At 37.9% G+C, this 18,262-nt stretch overlaps 1 protein-coding gene across 5 annotated transcripts in view; it reads left to right on the top strand.

Annotated features, from left to right (window-relative positions):
- The window catches only part of LOC149088790 (fat-like cadherin-related tumor suppressor homolog), a 540,044-nt gene that overhangs the window by 425,282 nt on the left and 96,500 nt on the right, over nt 1-18,262 (top strand). The window lies entirely within an intron of this gene.

Raw genomic sequence — 18,262 nt, 5'->3', positions numbered from 1 at the left:
AAAAATACTGGTAATAAATAGGGGTTTTTCAGTTGCCCGAAGAAACCAATTTCTCAGGATTTAAGTTGTTTTGATTGGACTTTATTGAATAAAAACGAAAGAAAGGTAAGGATCTTTAAAAAAGGGAACTCAAAAAATAGGAATTTCTCTCTGGTGAACGTATTCCTTTTTTCTCGAAAGAAATGAGAACCAACGTCACAGTTTCTTGAAACGTGACCTGGAAAAAATAAGAAATTCTCGTCTTTCCTTAACGTTTTCCCCCCTGAAAAGAATAGAATTTCAATTAATTTTTCTTTCTTTTCTTTTTTTTGTAATTTAACTTTTTTTTAACTTCTCGGTATTTTATAATTTCAATTAAAACGAAACTTTTCTATTTTAAAAGGTGTGTGTGTGTGCTTTCCTTTGATTCTCTTCCTAAAGCAGACATCGTTGTCTCGAAACTACTACGATGGTGTATTGTCTATATCTTTCATTTCTTTTTCCGAGTAATGGAATTTACCTCTTATTTTTCCGGAGCTTTTAGACAAGCAATTACTTAGAATTGTTTAAAATGTATCTGTTTCCGTGAATTTCATGTGTTCAAAAGCTTCTTGATGGTTCCAGCGTACAAGGTTCCAAAGAAAAGTAATTATCTCTTTTTCAATAACTTATCTCTAGTTAATGACTGATTGTTATACTATAATCTAACATCGTGTCTTCCGGTCTGTTTCTATTGTTCGAGTCATTAATGGACTCTTAATATATTTATATTTTTTATTTTGCTTCAATTATCTCAGTGAATGGTTGCGAGTTCTCGATGATTTTTTTTTTTTCATTAATATCTATTATCTCTAATGAATCGATTCTGGGAAACCCAGTTAATTTTTCGCTTAAAATCGGACCGAACGGAGGGTTTATCCTTATAAGTATTGTTCCCGAGGGCAATGAGTTGATTATTTTTCAGTCGATTTCTCGAGGCAAAAAAGTTGGAAAATAATAATTTTTGCGCAAATACTTTTATGGCAATCGCACTGTTATCAGTTATGTTTACAAATTTTCATAACTGAAAATTTCTACTCAAGTTGTACTCTACCAAGAGCATACGTCAAACTCACTCGTGGTTGGAACGCTGAACAGTGCAGAGTAATCGTAAGACAACCTTGAACTTCGAGGCTCTTATTTCCCAATGGGAGAAGTGACTAACTATATTAGCAAGTGGGTGGTGTACATCGATTCCATGTGTTCCAAAGCAGCTGCAGCGATTCCTCTGGTTCAGAGAAATTTCTCTTGTAGGGAGAAACATGTCGCCAACACAAGCATAACATCAAGAACAAACATACAAATACAGAGGCCACAACAGGCAAAAATATCCAACCAGGTGGCTGAAAAAGGTGCCCATAAAAATGTGAATGTCGAATATATATCAAAACTATATCAAAAATGCAGCAACCCAATAACAGCCATAAAAAACCAAATACACAGGCTAAATTGAAAAATGTCTGACAAAAAGATGAAAGTGAAGATATCTTGTTGTTTACTGAGTTTCATGATTTGAAGATACTGTACTCAATACAAGAGACGAATAGACTCTCCCCATGGAATAAAAATATAGTCCACCGATCACGAGAAGAACATCGCCTACGTCACGTTACGTCACGTCGGACGATTCTATTATTTCCTTTTAGGTAAGGCAGTGCCCATCGAGAATAGCGCATTAGCAACGTCGCTTTCCCGTTTGGCGTCTTTAGCGCTATTTTGGCCTCCTAGAAATTTCATTAAAAGCGCCACGGCAGTGCTCTCGATAACGTCGTCATCGCAGTGTTTTTGTTGCGTAAACACCGGCTGTTCGACAGTGTCGTCTTAAGGCATTGTCCCATTAGATTCACAAAAATAAGATCTGGTTGAAATTTTCCCAGAATTTAAGTGGTAGGGCCTCAGAAAAATCACTCAAATCACGCCCGGGAAAGCCAGTGATGCTCTTAAGACGGTCCGGCTGCTCGAGCACTTAAGGCACATTATTTTAATACAAAAATTATGTATATGTTTTTTATTCCGCAGAAGGGATCGAAAACTCCAGTCTTTTTTTAATAATCAGTTACATGCATCAAGTTGAAGCCGAACACTGCTCGTATAAAACATTTTCGACCATGGCCCCCAGAGGGATGTGGCTGACAAAATCCAACCCATGAGAATTCTTATAATTTTCCTTTTTTCCACACTGTAAATTCAGTATGGACGGCCGGTGAGAGATCCTACCCGAGATAATTCTTATCCTTTCCCCGCGCCGAAATGGAAACTCTCCAGAGAGGGGCGTTCCCGTAACTCTTCTCGTGATCTGAGGACTATATATAACCTTTGAGACAATCTCAACCTTTTGGAGTTGAAACATCTGAAATTATCAAATAGCGATATACTGGGTAGTGGATAGTTGGATAAAGCATTAAACTCTCTCTCTCTATGTGTGTGTGTGTGCGCGTGCGCTTTTAGGATCGACAAAAGAAAAAAAAAAGAAAAAAAGAAAAATTTCCCAACTTTCTGATTTTTGAGAACAGTTCGGTTAGGATTCCTGCTGCCATCTATCAGATAGAAACAAAATCATTTGTTACAATTCTTCAAGTGATATTGGTTTGTTTTCAACAAAATTGCATTATTATTATTATTATTTGTAAAATTTAGTGATATATCCCGTATTTACGATCGCAAGTTCCTGCATTTTTCTCGATGATGTATAGTAAGCCTAAGTATAAAGGTATATTTCTAATTGAACCCATATGGATACTACTAATATCAATTACAACGGTTGATTAATTTTTCATTCAGTGAGAATTAAATTATCGAGTCTACCTGCGGACCACTCGTACCATCGTTGCGGACCATAGGTCGAGAAACGCCGGTCTGGTTAATTGATTGTGCCTGGGAAATTAATCTCAAAATCATTCGTGTTAATAATGGATATTCTTTTAAAACATTTTTTCGGTCCCATACGATCATCCATCATCTCATATTTGAGTTTCTGTTCGATATTCTCGGTCTGTTCACGACTCTCTGCCCCATTCTTTTAAAGTGTTTTTTTTTTAAAGAATCTTCTTGATTTGATTAAAGATTTTATTTTCTGAAAGAAATAAACAGTTTGAAGCGTTTCTGAAACAGATGGTGTGATTGCAATTTTTTTTCTCTCTCTCTCTCTCACTCGATGGTATCGTATCGTTTAACTCTCAGTTCTTTTACAGAATATATAAGTAGCGGAAACTTTTAGCCTTTCGCTTTCTGTACAGAATTCAGATGAGCGGGGATAAAGTATTAAATGGAACTAGGGGCAAAAAACATAGTGAAAGCGTTCCCTTCTCTGGGGATTAAGAAACCGGCGCTATTTCTTCCAACCATAAAACACTGAATAGGACACTAAAAGTTGAATAGAATGTTGCTTTTTCCCCACGTCTCTTTTCATGAACATTTTGCGAGATCTCTTCTTGAACGGACCGCCATTGAAAAAGACATTTCACTTTATTTTATATATATATATACATGTACGCCATTCTGTCACGCCACTGACTGTCTTCGGAATGAAACGCTTCTCTTCTTTATTATTATCTTTTCGATCTTTTCTAGCATCATTTGTATGGTATTGTTGGGCGCGACTTCTCTTCTTATTTTTCTTTTCCTATGTGATGGGTACCCCTTCTGTGGATTGTCCGGTGAAAAGCTTGTTTTCTCCTGAAAAAAGACCGGAACGTTCGTGAGTGGAATTCAAAGAAAGTATTTTTTTGCTCTCCTTTACGCGTAGGGATGAAAGGAGTTTTCTCTTACTGTGCAGAATTTTTTCCTGTGCTTTCTGTGCGGAATTATTTTTTCGTATCCATCAGGAAAAGTATAGTTTTGTTTTTCTTCCTTTCAGTAATGATGAGAAGATAACTTATAGAACGAGATGTGTCCATTATTCACGTGTTTACGTATCGTTTCGCGATCGATGAGCTTGGAAAAAAATCCTTTTAGGATAAGTTCAATTATTCAGAATCTACCATATAAATTCGTGACTTCTCATTATTTCTTAGTTTGAAAATTCCTAAAAATTCAAGGAATTGATATAATCAGTTCGCAATAAGAACTCCGATAACTCAAATATCTGTTTAACTCGAAGTGTTCACTCACCCGAAGAATTTTTCCCCCATATTTTAGTTTTATAATCTTCACGTTAACTTGAATTTTTCATCCTTTAAATCGAAATTTTCGGAAATGAGAGAAGTTTAAAAAATGTCATTTTGTAATAGAATTTTTTTAGCATTTGGCAAAAGAATTTATCAGCAGAATTTAACTTTTAGCAATGGAATTCAGCAGCAGAACTTAGCCTTTACCAATAGAATTTAGCTTCTAGCAACAGAAATCAGCATGGAGCAATGAGATTTGACAAAAATCACAGCATTTTTTGACAAAATATATATAAACTGAAGAGCCAAAAAAACTGGTACAGGCTTGCGTATGCTAATAAAATCAATGTACCCTTGATGACTGCATGACACAAAGCTTTACGCCTCGCCTAGGCCCGACAACACCGACATTGGACTGTTGAGGACTGGAAACACGTTGCCTGGTCTGACGAGTCTCGGTTCCAATTACTTCGAGCTGATGGACGTGTACGGGTATGGAGACAACCTCATGAATCCATGGACCCTACATGTCAACAGGGGACTGTTCAAGCTGGTGGAGGCTCTGTGATGGTATGGGGCGTGTGCAGTTGGCGTGATATGGGACCCCTGATACGTCTAGATACAACTCTGACAGGTGACAGGCACGTAAGCATCCTGTCTGATCACCTGTACCCATTCATGTCCATTGTGCATTCCGACGGACTTGGACAATTTCAGCAGGACAATGCGACACCCCACACTTCCAGAATTGTTACAAAGTGGCTCCAGGAACACTCTTCTGACTTTAGACACTTCCGCTGGCCACCAAAATCCCCAGACATGAACATTATTGAACATATCTGGGATGCCTTGCAACGTGCTGTTCAGAAGACATCTCCAACCCCTCTTACTCCTACGGATTTATGGACAGCCCTGCAGGATTCATGGTGTCAATTACCTCCATCACTACTTCAGACATTAGTCGAGTCCATGCCACGTCGTGTTGCGGCGCTTCTGCGTACTCGCGGGGGCCCTACACGATATTAGGCAGGTGGACCAGTTTTTTTGGCTCTTCAGTGTATATAATTGTGTTTAAACTTTATTTATTCATAATTCGTTTCATTTTAACGCCGGGTATCGTATCTGTATCCGTTTCAATAATGCATTTCTACAGTTCATTTCAAAATATTCTCACTCAGTAATTAAATATGATTAAATTAGAATACACCTTAACTTTTCGAATTTCTTCATCTCCATTAGCTTACTGGAATGTTTTATGAATACGATATTCGCGTAAATAGCGCTGTCATTTTTAAAAATCTCTTTTTCCCACTCTGAAATTAAAATTTCCCATGTGCCTAACTAATGATAACAGTTCTGAGATTTTTTGATCGGCGGCTGCACATTCGACATTTATCGAGATTTGACTGAAAATTTGAATGCAGTTCGCGAAGAAGTTATTTTCTCACGAAAGGGGTATTTTTGGTACAGAAAAGAAAAATAGTCAACGTTTTTCTACACTTGAAGCGAATTGCTTGAAATATACAAATCAGAGTCCTATAAAATACCGGATCTACAGCTCATTTCCGAAATTACCTGTTACTGGCTCTTACATAATGTTTTCATCGTGATGTGGACATTGGTGAATAGTAAGGCACGCTATTGGTGAAGTGGTTCGACCTCAGCAACTTATCGCCTATTGAAGCTTTACGAACGTCTCGGATCAATCAGAGGAGTTTGAAGAAAGCAGGAGCCTAGTATATTTTTTGTCGCCCCCCCCCCCCCCCCACAACTTTAAAATTCGATGATTTTATAAAGCAGTGTTCTCTATTCCCACCTAAAACTGCCGCCTCCTAATTTTTGCCATACGGGTCTGTTCCACCCCCTCCCCCCTCCTTCCTGCCCCTTTATAGTTCCGGCCCTGAAGAAAGGTTTATGTTCAATCACTCTTGCTAGATAATATGCAATGATGCTTTTCGCAGCGGCCTCTATCAACAGATAATCCAACTATTTTTTTTAAGTACAAAAAAAAACCCTTTTTGTGGGAATGGCTTTTTAGCAAACCACATTCAAAATCACCATTCCTTGAATTTTTATGAATTTTGAAACAATTTAGGAATTTATGGGACACCCCTATACTAAACAGACATGCATCTCGTAAATATTCATCTGAGCATTTTTAACGAATTGGGTCATGTTAGAATATGCGGTGTATATACGTTGTGAACCAAACGTGGAGTTTGTTTCTGTCGAATGCCTGTCATGTGTATCGAGAAAGTGCTGCCACCTGTCTTTTGAATTCGAAAGCATTCTAGAAGATTATTTTGTTTGTTGTAGGTTCTGATTCCTCTGATCTCTTCTTGATGCGCTGGTCAGATTTTATATCTGATTGTTGTGTGAGAGGGGACTTTAAGAAAAGAAAAAAAGAAGATATACACGCATACACTACTACTACTTTTGCTTAACCGTACATGCAATTCGTAAACATTCCTATGGGTAATTTCTATCGCCGGAACGTGTGCTCTGAGTGTATGAGTGTCCATAGTCCATAATGTATTCTAGTGGTGCTATCATTTGTCTTATTGAAACCTGTAGATGCCTGAAATTTGCTCACCCTTGTTTAATAATCAGCATCCCTACACAAGAGGTTCTTAACCATTTGTACTCCACCGACTGATTCTGTGACAATAAGATGAAATCCACTTACTCTTTAGCAAAATAATATTGAGGATAAAACAATGTAAAAAACAATGAGTTGATTGTTTTCTCACACAGTATCACGGACCCTGTGAAATCTCTCTAACGACCGGTCAAGAATTCTTGCTCTACACCCGTAACTGTTCCCACACACAAGGAAAGCGTCTCAAGGTGTCATCATTCTCAAATAATTATGAAAAAATTTTAAGTATATATTCATCTCACCCAGAAACACATAAAACTGGAAAAAAAAATTTCAGCGACAGAATGTAATTATATTGAAGCAGCAAAAAAAATATTTTAGAAATAATCATTGTTGGCTACTGATCGCCTCTCGCGCTTTTTTTTTTGCGATATTTATAAAAAAACTTTTTTTTTTTTTTTCACTGCCTGTTTCCTTTCTTTCCTATATACACCATCTTTGTTCTAGAAACTAGAAAACTCTTTCCTTTCTTGTCTGCATTGTACTTGGTCATGTGTTGTTTGGATGACGTCACTCTAGCACTCTAGAGTTGCGGGATTTTAAAATGCATCACACTGACCTCTATTGGCATTCAGAATTATAATATTTACATACTTTTTTTAATTTTTTGAGTAGCCCATAATAATTCCGTCGGATTTTTTTTTTTAAATATATTTTTGTGCGTATCCAAATGAGTAGTAGTAGTAAGTAGTAATTTCTTCAACTTTTTGAACACACATCATCTTGGGACCTTTCCGTTGTCAGCTAGCTTTTGCGTAATATGCGTAATATGTGTGTGTGTGTGTAACACACGGCTCCTCCATGTTCTTATTTATTTCAGTCCGGTATTACACATATTTAACATAACTTGAGAAAGAAAAAACAACCAATAAAACTATTTGTTACGTTCGTTTCGAATGTAACCGATACGCTTCGTAGTTGCATTTTTCAAGGTTTATAAAATAACTTTTCGAAAGCTTTTATACTGTAATGCCAACCTCAAAGTGAAAAATCTAAATTTCCTGATTGTGAAAAAATCTCTTTATAAATACCAGCCATTTTCCTTAAAATTTGATCCCCGCGCGATTTATCGCTGTCTTCCTCCCTTAATTGAGATGTTGTCATCACACGGTCAGGTGTTGCAATCATTTTACCGCATCCGTAATTGAATCTTTCGATCCCAGTCTCCGTGTTGATCCCCGAAATTCGAATGAATATGAATTTCCACTATAATCTGGGATTATTTTCGTGTTGAGAGTGAGGATTATGTCACTGTTGTGATAAGGATTTATCTTTCAATTTCGTGCTGAAGTCAACACGTAAATCTTCCTTTGACTAATTTTCGGTCGAAATGGCAGTCTTTAGGAAACGTAGTTTTATTTCACTTTTGTCCATTTGCAAGTATTCGGTTGTGTCTGATAAAAACGGCAAAATTGTAATTTGTTAATTCGTTTTTCGGCTGAATTCATGCCAGCTTTATTGTAAGTTGAATTATTAATTATCTTTACTCTAAATTCTAATCATAAATTAGATTTCTTCATTGTTATACAGGGTGTTCTGTTAATGGACCGACAGACTCAGTGTGTTGTTAGTAGGCATCAAGAGGAACAAAAATTTCAGTGGAACATGGTGTCGCGAACAACGTTGAGAGGGTGAAAAACGCATGCAGGCTCTGAGTCCAGAGGAGACGAAAGGTGGATGCCAGTTGATCGCTGAATGCGTTCGTGAGTTCACTCACCATAATCTGACGTAAGCGGCATGTGGTTCGTGCATGATGGTGCCCCTGTACATTTTTCCCGCAATCACCTCGATGTTACATACCCAAGGAGGTGGATTGCATGCGTGAGACCTGTTGCTTGGCCTCCACGTTCGCCAGATCTCAGTCTTTGTGACTTTTTCCCGTGGGGTCACCTTAAATCACTCGTTTATGCGACGCCTGTGGACACACCGGAGGATCTCATAGCGCGGATTGTCGTCGCTGCGGCAGACATCGAAAGCATACCTGGCATCTTCGAGCGCGTCCGGGAATCGTTTTTACGTCGTTGCAGACTGTGCAATGACGTCAGCGGCCGCCACTTCCGACAACTCTTGTAATAATTAATCAAATAAATTTTTTATAATTATTGTAATTTTTGTCGTTCCAGCGTGACGTCGAAACCTGCGCGCGTTTTTCGCGATTTCCACTCTCTCAACGTTCCTTTTGATGCCTACTAACAACAACCCTCTGAGTTTTCCGGTCCGTTAACCGAACACCCTGTACATGAACATTTGAATTCCATAAAATCAACGAGAATTTCATTAAGATCATGATTAACCGTAATGTACAAAAAAATACTCAGTATTTTCAATTTTTTTTTAACAATCGATAGATTTTTCTGGTTAGAGGTTCTTTCCCGAATCGTGATCAATTTTGAATTTCAGAAGTGGTTTTTTGGGGGGGGAGGTGGAGGGGGGATTTGCCCCCAATTTTGAATATATTTGAGAATGAATATATGAAGGGCTACTATACAAAAATCGAAATTAGTGAAAACGTGCAGTATTTCGCGAAAAAAAATTCAAATGATCCGATGACCATATCATTGAGAAAAATACGGTAATCTGGGCTCTCAAATAATAATCCTGGAAATAGGGGCATCGCCCATTTTTCATCAAAAAACATTGCCAAATGTAGGCGCAATCACGGATCGTAATTTAAATTACGGAGGAAAACGGTAAACCTGACAATATATGAGATGAGTATTCATAATTGTTTCCATAATTATCATAATATAATTTGTATTATGAAAACGCTGTGTGTGTATTGCGGCTTTGGTAATTATTATAAATTCAAATAAATATTATTGAAAAAACGGGGCACATGTATAAGAAAGAAATCGGAACAATAAAAATTACAAGTGTGTCCCGTAATACGGGACAGAAGTGGTTCTCACCAAAATGTTTCAGACATTTTAACTAGTGCTTGTTCTCAAAAGGGTTGAGAAACGCTGCCCTATAGTCGCGGACCATCGGTTGAGAAACGATGTAAATGAATACTCTTTTTTTCTTCGCCCAATCTCGTGCTTCTGCTCTATGGGAGAAACAAATGGAATTGCAGCTGTATCAATTCACCCAGCTCGTAACATCGTAACAAAGTCACATACACACACGATACTCGAACACATCATCTTCTCTCGTTACATTTTCATTACCAAAATTTTGCATTTAAAAAACAAAATGCAACTTTAACCATGAATACGTTTTGTAAGAGATAAGCTATTCTCCCGAAATAAATTCTTCCGACTTTCCTGTATTCAAATCAGTTCATCTATTTTCGGTATTCTAAATCTTTGGTGTTATAACGGGAGGAAAGCGTACTCTCAGAACACAACACATATCAATTTCTGGATCTTGTGAATAGGCTGGCAAAATTGCACCGCGGAAGCATCCAACCAAAGCTTAAAGCTCTGCCTTTGTCCGTTTTGTTTGAGAAAATTTAAATGCCTCGAGCAAGCATTTTTACGGAATAAGATCATTTCGGATAAGACGTTTTCCAGCGCCATCTCTCCTCTTCCTATTTTTTTTTTTTTTTTTGCTTTCCTGGTCGGCATCTTTTCATTATGCTGGGATTATGAAACATTAGTATTTCGTTTCGAAGCGGAATCGCTGATCACATCGCTCTCAATCATCCTCTTTGTTCTGTCCGAGGACGAAATCGCGGTTCATTTGCATTTTTGTCTTCCATTCATGTTGTGTTCGCCGTCCGTTTCAAGTCTGCTCCGTTCATGCATATTCTGATGTGATCGCCCTTATCATGTAAATAAGCAGTCTGTGTGATAACGATTCATGCTATTTTTCTACCAAGTAATACAGGATTCGGCACGCGGGGTCACTTTTTTTCACTGAAATTTTCTTTGTTTTTTCAAATTTTGGTCACTTTTATTACGTATTTTCATCATTGCAAGCAGGCTGACCATATTTCCTTGAGAGAAATACGGGAAATCGGGATTCCAAATACGGGACATCGCCAATTATCGCCAAAAATGACGCTAAAACCGAATAAAGTTGCCAAATATTGCCGAAAATACGAGAAAATCAAAATGGCGGGAAATGAAGCATTACTGCAAACTACAGTGGAGTAAAATAAATTCCACGAAGAAAAAACGTTCACCAAGACACAAATGGGGGGAGATTAATGTTCATATATATAGTTGTGATTATCATAATATTAAAAATAATTTCTATCTTTGACTTCAATAAAGAATAAAAATGCAAGTAGGGTTCGTGTAAAATACGAGAAAAACCGGGACACTCTTTCGAAAAAGTCGGCACGGCCGGCCAAAAAAGCGCTCAATTCCAGGTTTGACCCGGGAAATACGGGACGTATGGTCATTTTAATTATGTCACTTTTTTTCAACTTTTATGAGCTGAATGAATTCCGGACTTATCCCATTGTCGAGATTCGCCAAGTTTCGTGGCCAAAAGAGTCCAACGCACTTTTATGAGCTTAAATGTGTGACTCCGACACACACTTTGATATAGCTGTCATTTATCTGTGATCAGAACATACAGGGTGTGCTGCAATTGCTAATGCTGCCTTTATCTCATCAACCGTCCGTCGGAGAGGTGTGATTCCAATTTAAAAAATGCTCAGAACGCTTTCAAAAACCGCTCTTTGCCAGTTTTCGGAGTGAAAAATACTGTGTGTCGCAAATTAAAAAAATTAATCTAAATTTTTGTACGGTCTCCCTGTCCTCTAACTTCCAATTAGAAAGTTGTTGCCCCCGTCTCTCCTGAACCCAACAAAAAATTCCCACATATCTAAATGCAATATTCGATGAGATATTCCAGTTCAAACAGGGGATAAAAGTATGGAAAGAACAACATAAATGAGGGAAAAGATCGCGTTCCGTTCATTTTTGCTATTCTTCCCCAACTTTTCTCCGATTTTTGAATCCAAATATCTTAGTGATTACTGCAGCTATTCACTAGCTTTTTCGTTGGGCTCGGGAAAAAAATAGGGTAACTATTGCCTAATTGGAATTCAGAGAACAAGGGGGGATCGTATAAAAATATGGATTTTTTTTATTTTATTTTGCGACACACTGTATTTTCGGTCTCAAAACTGGTACAGGGTAATTTCTGAACGCAAACAATGCGTCGTTGAGCACTGGGTAATCACACCTCAACGACGAATGATTGATGATATAAAAGCCGCATCAGTACTTACAGGACACCCTGTATATCCGGAGTTCCGGTAAACGATGCGTACAGAAATTTAAAGTGCGTGCAACGAACTCCCCCCCCCCCCTCCGCCCCAAATATACACCTTAGATTTTTTTTTTACACGGACTGCCACCGGCTGCCTATAGAGGCTACAAAGTAGCTATGATTTACGTTTCGAAAACGTTCAATAGAGTTTCTGGCATGCATCCAAGCCGGAGCAGTAGCATATAAGAAGGAAAGCCGGATGATCATTTTTGCAGAGAATTAGTTCGTTGTGTTTCGGTCGTAAAAGCCGAGTTTCGTCGGTATATTTTGCTAAGAACTTCGGTTTTGCTTGGCGCTTTCTTCATAACTTCAGAGAAATGATGTGTGAATCGAAAGACGTTTGTAAAAGATTATTACTTCGAAAGATTTGAATGTTCCGGAAAGATATATTACTACGATGCCTTGACCGTTAGTAAGTTCGAATCCAATTCCCTTTCCTGTTCGGATAACTTTGTATAGAAGAAAAACCCTACTGCCACCTATCAAATAAAAACAGAATTATCAAGTCTTCAAGTAGAATCGCATGTTGGGTTCTAACCAGTACGCAGCAATAAAATAAAAAAATATGTGATAGCTACCACACGTATACAGTAAAACCTCCTGTAACGGTCACGTCCGAACATTACAGATAACCTCCAAACAACGGTCAGATTTTGTTAGAACTGAACGCAATCCGTAGACGCTATAACAGATAACCTCTGAACAACGATCATATTTTGTTGGAAATGAACGCGTCCCGTAGACACTATAACAGATAACCTCTGAACAACGGTCACATTTTGTTGGAAATGAACGCGTCCCGTAGACTTAGCATTACAGATAACCTCTGAACAACGGCCACATTTTGTTGGAACTGCACGCGTCCCGTAGACACTATAACAGATAACCTCTGAACAACGGTCACATTTTGTTGGTACTGACCGCATCCCATAGACCTTAACATTACAGATAGCCTCTGAACAACGGCCACTTCAAACTCTCCTGCAATGTGTTATCCCCTGTGGTGGTGGTAGTGGTCATGTGGATATACATACATACTGCTGTAATAAACGATTTGGAGGCATTCTGTTCGTTATTTGCGTATCTTTTCTTTGACTTTTTTATTTCGGTTATTTTTTCCAGTTTTTATTCATTTTTAAAGTTTCTACGGACTTTTTGCCCACCCTGTATTTTTTCTCCAGGATTTTTGGTCAGGAATATATTTGTGAGTTTACGTCAGGAAAATTATCAAACATATTTTGTTGGGAACCCCGTTTCGTCAACTGCGATAGGAATTAAATCATTCCGTCTTTCCTTTTTTTTTCCTCTTTTCAACGCTCCTAAAGTTTCCGTCCATTCCCTTGATTTAGTGGTTCCTTTTTTTTCACCCTTTAATATCTGGATTTTTCGAGCCGTTTTCTGATACTTTTCCAGACAAAGAGGCCGAGGGAAAAAAAAAAAAAAAATTCCAACAGCCTCCAGGCAGTGAAATAAAAAAGGTGCCATTTTTCCTGCCAATTTCAGGAATCGAATTCTTAGCACATTTTCCAATTTTGTTGTCTTTCTCTTGTTCCTTTCAATAAATCCGTGCTGACAACTTTACGGGGCAGTTTTAAGAAGAAAAAATGTTTTTTCCATTTTATGCTCTGTTTTTTCTTTATTCTTGTTTGTCTTTCAAAAAAAGTTTTGGGACAGTTGTTATTGAATGGAAGAATTTTGGTGTAGAGATTATATTATATATATATTTTTGTGCTATTTCTCACATTTTGTTTTGTTTCCTTTTTTCTTTTCTTGTTTTCCGTCCCGTTTTATTTTTATGGGCGTCGATAAAGGAGAATCTCAATGTTATTTGTGATCACGCAATTTTTATGGTGTCTGCGACACTCGATTTTTATTTTTTTTTTTTCTTTATATAATCGGTATCTAGTGTCTGGCGTCAATTGTTCTAAGTACTCCCATTCATTCTTTTTTCCGTGTCCCCGCCAAAGACAAAGCAAAGATTACGTTTTTGTGTTTTGTTGTTGTTTTTTCTGTGAGTAAAGTGATGGAATTGAAAGGGAAATGAGAAATGTTAAAGTTATTTATGGGCCCTTTTCCTTCAATATCCGACTCCCATTTTCCTTTATATATATGTAGCGTCAGCAACAAGTTTCTGAACGTCTTTTAAGACAATAAACGACCTCAAGTGAGTTTTATGACGGTAAATCCTATTATGAGAGTGAGATCGTTGAACTTGATTTGATAAAGTCGAATCCCGTTATAACGAACGCCAAGAGACCGGATGAATCACTTCGTTTAAACGAAATTTCGTTATAAAGGAATTCCAGGTTACCTAGCATTGTTCCTATGTAAACTTATTTGGGGGATTATAGAAAAGTGTTCGTTAAAACGAGATTTTCGCTGTAACGGTGTATTGGTTGAAACGGGATTCGACTGTATCACTTTTTTATTTTCCCATATGATCGCCATCTGTGCTACATACTACAGTTCTACCAACACCACCTATAGAACAAGGCGTCCGCGCGAAGCTCGTGACGTCACTGAAGAAGGTCATTTCACCTATTGCCATTGGATATAGCAGCTCAACACGCATGTGGGATTTCTTTACCTTTTTCTTTTGTTTGCGATATATCCAATGGCAATAGGAGAAATGACCTTCTTCATTGACGTCACAAGCTTTCGTGCGGAGGCGGCCTTGTTCTATAGGTGGTGTTGGTTCAACTCAGTTTTAACGGCATCGAAAATTCTATGAAATCTCGTTGGTGTACCCGAAATTGACATTTACGAGACTTTCTAAGGTGTCCGAGTTCGTTTAAAACGTTATTTTGGAAGAAAAATATCGATTTTTTTTTTTATGAAAGCCCCATTTCCTTGTGATTCCAAACAGGCCTTGCTTTGTTTACATGACGCTCAGAACCGCGGTTACGCTCATTTTTTAGTGTTGCGCTTGTACATAAAGAGTAATCTGTAAATAAAAACTTTATACGCGTTTTATATATAAAGAATGGCATTTTTGGCATTTTACTTCAGTTTAGAACATAATTTCTGAAAATCTATCGATTGCGTTATCATATCTATCATATGTACACTGGTGTAAGAAATTAAGAGAATTTGCAGACTTGGTTGATTGATTATCTCTAGAACTACTGTACCGATTTTAATGAAATTTGATATGTACATACATTGATACAATACAAAACAAATAACCATTCAATAATTGTAATACACACACACACGCATGATCGTGCGTAACACTCGTTGGAGTCGGAAGGTATTTAACAGCGGTTGCAGAATAAACAAAAAAAAATGGGTTAATAGGGTGTATGGTCCCCTCTTACAGATATACAGGGCTCGCAGCGTGATTTCATACTTGAAATAAGGCAGTTTATCATTTCCTGTGGCAATTGGTCCCACTCGTTCAGCAACGCTGTTTTAATTCCCTGGATGATTCCCGGAGGGGGTTGCGAGTTGCAATTGCCCTCCCCAGAACGTCCCAGACATGCTTTATAGGGTCAAGGTCTGGAGATCTGGCTGGCCAATCCATCCGGCGAATATCCTCACTCTCTAGAAAGTCGTCGAGCAGAAGAGCTCTATGTGGCCTCGCGTTATCATCCATTAAAATGAACTCAGGGCCAACTGCACCCCTGAAAAGGTGGACATAGGGCTCCAAGACCTCATCCCTATATCTCACACCAGTCACAGTGCCTCTTTCAAAGACATGGAGAGGTGTGCAGCCATCCAACATGATGCCTGCCCAGACCATTAAATCTCCTCCGCCATAATGGTCGATTTTGCGGACATTGGAGGGTAGGTAGCGGGTCCCTGGTTCTCTCCATATGAACGTACGGCGAGAATCGGTGCTTAGGCTGAACCGGGACTCATCAGTGAAGAGAACGGTCGCCCATTGATCCATACTCCAATCTCTATGCTCTCTGCACCATGATAAACGGATTCTCCTGTCCGTAGAAGTGGGCGGGACGCAAACAGCAGTTTTTCTTGCAAACAATCCTCTCTCATGAAGTCTTTTGGAAACAGTCACCCTTGATACACGGATTCCTGTAGGTGCATACAAGTCACGAGAGAGCTGAGAAGCTGTAGCACTCCTGTTACGCCTCGCGTAACAAATGGTGATCTTCTCTGGCCGTTGTGGTTCTTGGATGACCTTGTCCATGCTTTCTCTCGATGGATCCGGTATCCTGGAACTGTTTCCATAAGTTGCACACGACGCTGGGCGTTAAACTGAACTCTCTACAAATCTGGACTTGAGATTGGCCTGCTTCTAGCCTCCCCACAATTCGCCACCTCATTCCATCATCTAAACGTTGGTGATTACTCATTTTTACTGTTACAATTTGAAATTAACCGATTGCTGCAAAATAACACCAAGAAATTCGCCGAGGTGTGCTAGCGAACGAAATGCGTCTTAACTTACGCTCGCTTATAAAGCCTGTTTCTCTACTGGCTCCGCCTACACACACGTGTACGCTTATGTATTTGACGTACAATATTTGCATTTTTGTCTAGAAGCAGTGGTTTTGCATTCAGTTCAGTTCTTTTCATGAAATTCGATAAAATATGCAAATTCTCTTAATTTATTTCACCAGTGTATTTATCTAATTTCTGTATTCTACACACGATGTGTAAAATGAAATTTCAACAAATGCACACCTACATCAACTGATTTGGGTGTAACTTATGAGCATACCATACAATCCTTTGAATTTTGTTCGTAATCTCCATCTACTGTGGGAAAATAACAAAACATTCCAATCATAGATTTTTTCCAATCATGTTTCCAATATTGCATGAATTTTACTTGAAATTTCACATAAAAAGGACTTTTTCATAGAAAATGGCATAGACAGTCCAAAATTCATTATTGTCTTCACCATTCTGAAACACTTTTTGTTAAAAAAAATACCACTGAAGTCAACTCCAACACCATTTTAATAGAAAAGTACTAAGAAAGGTAGTCGGAGATACCTAAGTATGAGAAATATTATCACATACAAATCAATTATTTCATACAAATTTCTTATTTCTTCATGATTGGGAGACGATATTTCAGCAGCAAAATACAGGAAATTGGGATTATACACAAATACGGAACTTCATTATAATTGTTGTGTACCGATAATGCTTGGCAAAAAGTGCTTCAGCAAGTAAGCAGTGAATAAAAATGCATTTCACAAAAAATAAAAAGTGTGAAATGTATAATATTAATTGCTATTCATTTACAATACACCTTATTAATCATGGAAATTATCTCCATCACAGATTTCAGTAACGATTTCGGAAAAGAAAACGCGGCGTTTTAATAAAAACGGGTAAAACTACGGATATATGTTCCGTAAACGAATAAGATACTATTTTTTTTTTTGAATAATATATCATAAAACAATCGATAGATGGCGCTGTCATTAAAGTGTATTATGTTTATGCAAATCAGACAGTGAATAGAAGACAATGACCCAAAGTTGCTGGAAAGTTTAAATATGAGCACAATACAACTTTGCAATAAACAGAGAGACCAGGCACGTACGTATCCGGAGGCCCTGGGGGCCTAATCATGTAGGTTCGTAGGAGCGTTATTTTATCTCAGCACAGACATTCCCCCTTTTAGGATTTTCCCCCATTTAGGTCGATTTCGAAACAATTTTTGATCTTCATAGTGCTATTTTTTATCTAGAAATTCCTCCCAAATAGTAGTGTTCATAGAAAAGGCAAGAAATTCCGGTTTTGTCTTCTAAGGCTGGGCGCACACCAGTTAGACACGACTAGACAAGACAGCTTTAGACAAGCTTAGTCAATGATGGCGCTAAGCACACCGGTAAGTCAGACAAATTGAAAATTTTCGTCCTACAAATTCATGTGAACAAAAGTTAGTAGGCTTGTCCAAAACTGTCTTGCCTTGTGTCTAACCGGTGTGCGCCGAGCCTGAAACTGCTATCAAAGCCATTTTAAAACTGAAATCACATCAGTTTTCATTGAATCGACTTGTATTTTCCCCATATCAAAATATTTGATCCAAATATTGATTCAAATGCTTTTAAATATGGTCACTTATCCGAAATGTTATACCTGGGAGTATAATTTAAGACATCTAATAAGTTTTGTCTAACAAATCAAAATAAATTATGAACTAAAAAAAATTTAATTGGATTGATCGAATCGATTGACTCAACCAAAAATTTTAACTGCGATTAACAATTGATCGATTAACCGTTCCGATTAATCGGTCCAGCCCTGGTTATTGCCATAGTGAAATGATGAA

Source organism: Pholcus phalangioides, unplaced genomic scaffold (genome assembly GCF_987345545.1).
Source record: "Pholcus phalangioides strain wild (caught in Gottingen) unplaced genomic scaffold, Ppha-v1.0 ptg000003l_1, whole genome shotgun sequence".
In the NCBI taxonomy this organism is placed as follows: Eukaryota; Metazoa; Arthropoda; class Arachnida; order Araneae; family Pholcidae; genus Pholcus; species Pholcus phalangioides.
This window is presented reverse-complemented; position numbering and strand designations above follow the sequence as displayed.